At 37.9% G+C, this 9617-nt stretch overlaps 1 long non-coding RNA gene across 1 annotated transcript in view; it reads left to right on the forward strand.

The window, feature by feature from the left end:
* Positions 1-4197, forward strand: part of LOC149216983 (uncharacterized) — a 49577-nt gene extending 45380 nt beyond the window's left edge. The window contains exon 3 of the long non-coding RNA XR_016250612.1: positions 4071-4197. This is a non-coding gene — a long non-coding RNA (uncharacterized LOC149216983). The remainder of the gene's footprint in view (positions 1-4070) is intronic.
* The last annotated feature ends 5420 nt before the right edge of the window (positions 4198-9617 follow it).

A 9617-nucleotide genomic window follows, 5' to 3' on the forward strand; every position in this document is an offset into this window, starting at 1 on the left:
CGCTCAGATCTATAAAAGATAATTTATCCTTTTCACTTATTCAGACATCAGTTATACCCAGATTATCAGATTTATAGATCAAGTCATGCGCCAAAAATAACAGATCAAAATCACACAAAGATACTACTATTCAAGCCTTAAGATCTTGACCCATCAATAGTACTTATCCTTCTTCTTGCGCTCAGGTTCCTCCTTGATTCAGATCCAGCTATGCACCATAACCCAATGACCAGTATTTCAGATTTAGCTCTTCATCAGATATTCAATGCTTAAGTCAATGTCCATGCCTAATGATCTCCTTCCCCTTTTATAGTCTTAGGCCTTACACAATACCATGGTCCAAAACCATAAAGAATCAATACCTTGGACCAAATACCTGGGTTCAACACTTCAGACGAGATACTATGGTCCAAAACCATAGGTCCAAATACCATGGACCAAAAATAAGTTTTCCCACAAATAAGCGCTTTTTCGTGCATGAAAGTGCGTGCATACGCATACGTGACTTTTGATCGCCAATCCTGCTTGTATACGCGACTTAGTCAAAGGAAACCTATGTATATCTCTTTTTCTTTCATTCTGAGAGCCTAAACAGTGATCTGCCATCTGAGTGAGTTGTCATCAAGGACAACACCTGTGTCATAATGCCAACATGTTTGTGCTTTATTTTTGTTCCTAATTCCGCTGCAAATCGAGGAGAGAAATTCTGTGTTTGTAAGAAAAGAAATTGTTTTTCAGATTGTTCTTATCATAAAATTAGAATTTCATGGATTTCCTACATGGTATTAGAGCTTAGAGTAGAATAAAATAACATATCCAAGTGCCATTTCATATAAAACATCATCTGAAATAGGCCACAGATCAGAAGGAGCCCTAGCCGAAGATTAGAAGGACTATTTTGTGTCTTCTTGTGATTGGTTTAGGGCCAAGTTTGATTGGGAGTGCAGGCTGTGAGTTGGAGAAGCAATTTTGGGTTGGTTTTGTTCATAAGTTTTGATCCTATTCTCTGTGATCAAGGCATCCAAGGTTCTGTGTTTTTACAAGAGGGATCGAGCCCTAGTTGAGGGTTGGTATGTGCTTAGAAAAGTGTTGCAACAACAGTGCATGTAGGGATGGTAATTGCATAGGAAGGGAGGAGTCTTGGAAGGGAGACAACAAGGCATTCTTAGCAGGTTGAAGCCTAGTTGGAGCATTGTGGTAGTTGCTACAGGCAACCCTAACCAAGGCTAAAAGCCACAAAAAATATTGCACAGGCCGAGAAGGAGTAGAGAAGCTAGAGGTATGTTGAATGATGTGTTCAAGTTGATTTTGTTGCTAACTGGATATTGCTCAGGTTACAGTTTGTTTAACATCTTAAGAGCAGTGAGAAGGGTTGCTAATAGGTGTCAAAAGGAAGCCTAAGTGAAAATCAGAGAAGGACGTTTGATAAGCTAGGAGAGGCAATTTTAGAGGCCCTAAGTACAGTTCTTGTGAAGGACTACAAGATTGTTAGTGGGCAAGTTTTTAGAGAGCTCTCAAGGGAAGTGGTATGGCTTACCAAGGGTTGAGAGCAGATTGTTGTCTAGAGGGAGCGTCGAACTTCATAGCTTGGAAAGGGATGATCACGATAGTGCTGGAAGATAATGGGGTGGGAGAGTACATCAAGCAGGTGATAACACCACCTCAAGGCCCCCAACAATTGGCCCAACATAATAAGAATGATATCAAGGCAAAGAGGATCATTCTAGAAGGGGTCAAAGATCATATAATGCCTCACATCCATGAGAATAAGGCAACATATGAGATGTACAATACAATTCTGAAGTTGTATGAGAGTATTAGTGATACCAAGAAGCTTGCTCTTAAGGAGAAGTTGAGTATCCAGATGAGCCCATTGTCCCATATTTGAGATGAGCTAGGTGGGGTGGGCGTGGTTGTATTTGATCATGATCTTGTGAGTTTTGCCTTACAAGTCGTGGAAAGGGTTCTAGGATGCTGTTAGAGGGAGAGAGAACTTTCAAAATAGGGAAAGGTTTTGGATTGATTGCATGCAGGAAGAGATCCAAAGAGGAACCATGGAAGGGAGATCAGTTATGATAGAGGACGAGGAGAATTGTCCCCTGGCAGGCAACGGTAGCAAGGCTACGGGCAAGAAGGGCTAAGGAGAGGTTGGGTCCAATGAGAAGGGCAAGAAGAAGGATCTAAGTAAGATCAAGTGCTTCCATTTCCATGAGTTTGGACACTATGCTCCTAAGTGTCCTAGTAAGAAGAAGGGGATTGGGAAGGATCATGTTGCTGCATCAACGGAAGTAGATGAATTTTTTGCCTAGTCAGAGTAGGATTTCTCGTTGATAGATTGCATGGCAATCTCAACAGATAGCAGTATGTGGTGTATTGATTCAAGAGATTTCTTCCACATGACCGGGAACAGGAAGAGCTTTAGCCACCTGAAGGAGAAGGACATGCAGGTTCAGATTGAGCTTGGAGATGATCGTCAGTATGTAGCTAGAGGAGTTGGTATTGTCAGCTTTCAAAGGGAGTTAGGTAATTCCCTTCATCTCAGAGATGTTCTTTATGTTCCAGGATCGAGATAGAATCTTATTTCGGTATCCACCCTTGAGGGCAAGGAATATGTTATCATCTTCAAGAAAGGTAAAGCTTATCTCCAACACTTAGCTTCTGGATGTAAGAAGCACATAGGTGTGAGGGTGAAGAATCTCTACAAGTTATAGGTAGAGACAGGAGCAACCTTTAGCAACAAGGTAGATAGTGCACAAAGTAGAGAAGTGATGGTTGAGCGAGAGCAGGATAGAGCTCTTAAGATGTAGCCTCAACCAATTTCTCAGTTTCGGGTTAAGCTAGTTGGTAGTTGGGCTGACCAACATGATGATGAGGAGGAGGAGTAGAGCTCATAGAGTATGGTGGGAAAGAACAGGTATTCAAAGCAGGTTCCACAGAAGAAACCAATGAAGTCTTCTAGTTCAGAAGGAGCAGTTACATCAGCGGAGAACTTGGTAGTGTTGGTGATAGATCCAGGTGGACAAGGCTCTTCTAGGAACAACTTCCTTGCTAAGAGGGAGTATCAAAATTAGTGAGAAAAGTGATTCCGTGATTTGTGCCTTAATTCAAGGAGTCAAAGTTGAGTTCCTTTTTGTGCATGGTTTAGTTCCTAAAATTTAGGAGTTTCCCTAAAAATTAGGAGTGCATGAGGCAATTAACTGATGTGTTGAAATTGAAAGTCAAGTTCTTGATTTTCTAGTGTGAGTTAAATTGGGAATTGAAAGCTTGTTAGACCAAGCAATAGGAAGCACAAGGTTGTGCGTGGAGCTTGTGAGACAAGGTGAAAAAGCCTAGGAAAGGCTTGTTGGAATTGGAGAAGGACAAATTCCCTGGGTAAGGAAGCATAGATCATAATTCTTTCATAGGTTTCAAGCTTAGATTTAGCAGGGAAAACAAGGTTGTTTTCAAATTGAAACAATTGTATTGTAAGATATCTAATGCTCAGTTTTCTCCAATTAATTCTTATTTTCAGATTGAAACAATCATATTATAAGAGATTTAATGCTCAATTTTCTCTAAGAAATTCTCAATAATCAAGCAGAGGGTTTTCCCAGTTATGTTCCCTGTAAAAATTGTGTGATTGTGCTTTTATTTTTGTTCCTAATCGCTACAAATCAAGTAGAGAAATTCTGTGTTGGTAAGAAAAGAAATTGTTTTTCAGATTGTTCTAATCAACAGATTAGAATTTCATGGATTTTCTACAAGAAGAGGAAGTGCAGAAACAACTGTAGTGTTAAAAAAATGGAGTCCAAACTACCTCAATCACCCAATTTTCCTTTGTCACGGTGGCATTGTTCAATTTTTGTCTAATAGGGACAAAGAAGGTGAATCCTCTTTTGGTGCAAAACCCATGGATCTTACTCATTTCAAATACCAGTAATCTCCTCCCTCTATACCCATTTAAGGTTTTCTGTTTTTTCACTCTTTTTAATATGTTTTAATATTATGTCATAAGATGTTTTATGTTTTTTAAGTGATTTTTGTTATCTCTTTTATATTTCTTACAAGATCTTTAGTTTTGTGTTTGTTAGGTTCAATGGATGGAGAAATTGTGTTCAACCCTAAAAAGTCAGCAAATGAAGATTTCTTATGTGCAGTGGAGCGAGGGGAAGCTGAAGGAGGAGATGCAGAGTGGGTAAGGGAAGCCAAAGGAGGAGGTATCTTTGCTTCAATTTGACACCTATTTTGCTACAATATCATATGTGTTTTTGATATGCCATCGGATGGTGCGATTCTTAAAGAACCATCAGAATAGGAGTCGTTTGTTGTTTGAGTTTGTGATTGTGGCCCTCATTTTGATTTATAAGCACCTTGTAACAGTAGTTCAGAGAATAGTAGTAGTAGTCAACTATAGGGAAATGAAGCAGAATCAGATTGTCTGGATGTCGAGCTTTGAACTCGGTGTGGCTAGGAGGATAAATCTATTAGTCCCACCATCCCATCATTCGTTTAGTCAGAAACTTGAACCTATTGAGGAATGATGAACGCTTTTGGAAGGTGTAGAAGCACCTCATCCAAATATATGGCGACCTCTTACTTGATCTTGATTAGTCTCTAGCTGTGCCTACGTTGATGCCCATGGACCTGAAACCGAGTGAGGTCCCAATGTGTAAAGCTAGAAGAATTTGGGTAGTTGGGTAGATCCCAATCAAGCAACAAATCCATCATGTATAGTTCAAATAGTCCTAGATCATCAGTGTGAGTGGCTCGATAAACAACACCAGTTCGAGTTGTTACATTATTATATCATGTGTTTTAAAATTTTATATCCTGTGCTTTTTAAAATTGAAAGGTAATGTAGGAAATGAACATGGATGAGCACTATTGAACATCTTTGTGCAAGAGGCAGATGCTAGAGTGTGAGTCATCATAGATGGTAGAGTGAGTCCTCTTTTGGTGCAAAACTCTTGCAAGCCTCATTTCAAAGGCAATTTTATGTTCACGGATGTAGGGTGTAAGATCTATTATTTTTGCATAGAATGTACTTACTCTTGCATATAATTTGTAACTAATATTTTTCTTTTAATATGTGATTTACAATTTATGGGTAGTATATCATGATATTTTTAGCATCATTCTAAGTTCTCATAAAATTTCTTTGTCTAAGGTTAAGATTTCTCATGAGTTCTTAATGTTCTTAGAATATTTCTCATTAGATTTATAGTTTTGTATTGGAACACAATAAATGCCCAAACTCCGCCCCATGCACTTGCTTTGTCAAATGAATCTCATTATATTGTTCTCCATCCACTTGGGAAAGGGATCGTTTTCAACCTTTTCAATTTCAACAAGAATGAAGTTATAATCCTCATTACTTACCACCATATTCCTGCAACAAAACTTTTTCAATGATGCCATCAAGGTTGTTGTCATTAGATCCTTTGCAAAGCTTCAGGCGTGTAACACATTTCTTAATGGTTTTGAGCTCATCATGTACCCTAGTTTTGTGCTCATCGCAATTTTGAGGGATTTTCTTACTTTGTGGACCACCATTGTGGTTGGAAATTTTCCTTTCAACCTCAGAAATTTGTTCCAATTTTACTTCATCATTTTTATCAACATTCTTTTCCCATGTTATAGGTTGCCTGCTCAACATTTTCAATAATCTTAAGGTTTTGGCTTTTAATGTGCACAAATTCAGCAACCTGCAAATTGACCTAGGCTACCATTTGAAAAGGATGATCATCCTCTTCATTATTATCTGGGCTACCATAATTTGGCCAAGGAGTTTTTTCATATTGGTTATGTTGCTAGTTGCACTTCAAAATATTAGGTTGTCACATATTTTATCCAACATCGAGTTGTATGCATTGTTCTTGGGGCAATAAACAAATTCTCCCGATAAATGAAATCTTCTTCCAAATTTTTGGTGCTCCCATCGATGATATAAATTATTATCAACATCACCCTCACACACCTCTCAATTAGTGATATTCTTAGTATCACGAAAATTGTGTGGCAACATCACCTAGGGATGCAGAATTGTCCATATTTAGACCAAGATTAATCCACACTCCTTTACATTTAGGACTCTTATCAACTTGTTCCTTGATTTTTTTGTCCAAGGAAATTAACAAATGAATGCATCTTCACAACGATGCTCAACCTGTAGACTAGTATTTTCACGATGGTCTTCAATATCTTTATCGTTTCAAGGGTCCTCATTAAATAATACAAAGAAAGGCCAGACATTTCCTCTCATTTTAAGGATGGTACCTTGGGTAAACCCTATATTCTATAGGGCAAAAGGCTAGGTCAAAAACAAGGATTCAATTCGTTACAACAATATACTCGTTAAGGGCTCAACATGGTCGTTTGTTGGAATTGAGCTTAGGTAGGGAGGCTAACGCTCCTCTCAAGCACCTGAGTTAACCCCTATTGACCATTTTCATGTTGTTGCTATTGTAGCTTTTTTGTTCTTTTGTAGCTCCCATGCCACCTTTACCCACTTTTTATATTGAAATCTTATGCACTTGAGGGATCAAAGATGCCTTCAACTTCTTCCATTATACTAGAACTGTTTGTAGACTTTAGGGCTTTTATAACATAGACTAGTTTTGCTTATATTTAGTTTTTTGACATTATTGTACCTAGTAGTCCCATTGACCTATTTATGGTCCTTTGTTAGACATTGATCTCATCTTATTTGCTAGCAACCATGCTTATTTCATCCAAATAACATAGACTAGTTTTGCTTATATTTAGTTTTTTGACATTATTGTACCTAGTAGTCCCATTGACCTATTTATGGTCCTTTGTTAGACATTGATCTCATCTTATTTGCTAGCAACCATGCTTATTTCAACCAAATCCATGTTGTGTTCTATATATGGTAGCCTCTCCATAGATGCATTATATCATGACAATTTAGTACACCTAAGTGAAATGCACCAGTTATCTAGGTTTCTAGGAAATTTCCATGCGAAGATGACATTTTCAGCCATATAGGTTGCAAATACATTGGTTCCTTTCAAGGATCAAACCTTGATCTTCACTTTTTAAAGTAGAGTAAGGATAATCTCTAATAGCACCTTCTCCCTAATGCGTTTTTTTACACATGCCCTAAAATGAAGTTCAAATGCAAGCCAAACTCGTATGAGGAAATGAAACATTAAGTTATACCATAATATTACATTCCAAGCTCTCTCTCTATGCATGTAATGTTCCTTAAACCTAGTAGAATTGATGTTTTCCCTAATATATTGTCCTCCTACTTTTGTAGAATTAAAGTATGTATTTTCCCTCCTTTGATATCTTTTGATGTATTGCAACCCTTCACAAATTCATGTGTAGTGTTGGAGCTTCAGTTAAGTGGAATTCTTCATTAGTTTGACTACAGGATTGGTTGGAAAATTGAGTTAAGTCAGAACGAGTTGGGTCTTTAGTCTTGATTGAAGGAAGAGCGAGTTAGATCTCTAGTGTTGATTGGAGAGAGCACAAGTTAACAACTCTGGTGATGATTGGAAGGAGAGCGAGTACCACTCTCAGTTAACTCACTATCAGAGCTCGAGTTCTATATTTTGAACTAGCCTAATTTAGCATGGATCAAATTTATAAAATAAGGACGAAGGCCCAAGGATTACAATTGTTTTGTGCATAAAGTTTTGTGACAAGACAAATTTCATAGGTTGTGAGAGAGCCTTGTTTGTGGAGAACGCAGAGAGCTTGTGTCCTAAGTAATAGGAGATCACAAGTGCGTTAGGATTTAGGAACTAGCATCAAGGGTTGGCATGGAAAGTTCAAGCAAGATCAATAGGAGAACAAGTATGTTCTCAGAGAGACATATTGCTTTGTAAAAATTCAATTGCTCCGAGAACAATTAATATAATAGCCACATCAAGCAAACAAGTTTTCCTTGTTGGGTTTCTAGAGAAGACAAGTGTGTCAATATTGGTGTGATGTGTTTTTATATGTATGGTGTTTTCATTTTGCTGCATATGAATTGTTAAGAGACTTTGTATCTTGTTGAAGTAAACTAGTTTCCATTTTCAGTTATTGACTAAGTAGTTGCAGAGTTGAAATCTAACATAACTTCCCTGTACGGAGGGGATACATGGAAGGAGATCTGTTTTCTCGAAATCTTAAGGATAAAAATTGAGAGGAGATCTACTGACCTACAATTTCTAAAGATCTAGGTTTATTTATACTATGGTCAAAAATATTCTTCTCTCAAGGAACTATCATTCATATTCTATCTTAGTCTTGATGATGGACCCTCTTTGGGGTTTGAAACGTCGACAGAATAAACACAATACTGTGGATAATCCGGATCATGCTACTCCAAAAAACTACCATAGCAGCTTGAAATCTAACATAACTTCCCTATACGGAGGGGATACATGGAAGGAGATTTGTTTTCTCGAAATCTTAAGGATAAAAATTGAGAGGAGATCTACCGACCTACAATTTCTAATCAAGATCTAGGTTTATTTATAATATGGTAAACAATATTCTTCTCTCAAGGAACTATCATTCATATTCTATCTTAGTCCTGATGATGGACCCTCTTTGGGGTTTGAAACGTCAACAGAATAAACATAATACTGTGGATAATCCGGATCGTGCTACTCCAAAAAACTACCACAACAGCTTGAAATCTAACATAACTTCCCTGTATGGAGGGGATACATGGAAGGAGATCTGTTTTCTCGGAATCTTAAGGATAAAAATTGAGAGGAGATCTACTGAACTACAATTTCTAATCAAGATCTAGGTTTATTTATACTATGGTCAAAAATATTCTTCTCTCAAGGAACTATAATTCATATTCTATCTTAGTCCCGATGATGGACCCTCTTTGGGGTTTGAAACATCAATAGAATAAACACAATACTGTGGATAATCCAGATCATGCTACTCCAAAAAACTACCACAGCAGCTTGAAATCTAACATAACTTCCCTGTACTGAGGGGATACATGGAAGGAGATCTGTTTTCTCGAAATATTAAGGATAAAAATTGAGAGGAGATCTTCTGACCTACAATTTCTAATCAAGATCTAGGTTTATTTATACTATGGTCAAAAAGATTCTTCTCTCAAGGAACTATCATTCATATTCTATCTTAGTCCTAATGATGGACCCTCTTTGGGGTTTGAAACGTCAACAGAATAAACACAATACTGTGGATAATTCGGATCATGCTACTCCAATTAACTTGGTATCAGAGTAGAGATTAGTATAAATACCAACATTAGATTGACAAGTTAGTGGACAACACAAATCAGTGAGCAAGGCCACATAGGACACATGCGGACTAGAGCGCAAGAGGCCAATGACATTATCGGAGCTGACAAGTTGCAGGGCAGTGGATTGGGTAACAAAAAGTTGTAGAGGTAGCTCTTGGGGAAGTAGCTAGATAGACCAACCAGAAACAATGAAGCAGCAGGGCAGATGGGGAGGGTGATTGTTAGCTCTGCTACATGCTTCAACATTTGGATGACCAAATACTAGCTCGGCCATGTGATTTTGCTAAAAGGGAGCTCGCAACAGTCTGTTTCCTTCTTTCCCTTCATTTTCCTTATACTCTCTTGACCCCCGTTGTCCCTGTTTTCCTCCAAAATCCTTTATAAACCCATA

Source organism: Pinus tabuliformis, chromosome 1_1 (genome assembly GCF_031772625.1).
Source record: "Pinus tabuliformis cultivar Carrire ecotype Pingquan chromosome 1_1, CPIR1, whole genome shotgun sequence".
NCBI lineage: Eukaryota > Viridiplantae > Streptophyta > Pinopsida > Pinales > Pinaceae > Pinus > Pinus tabuliformis.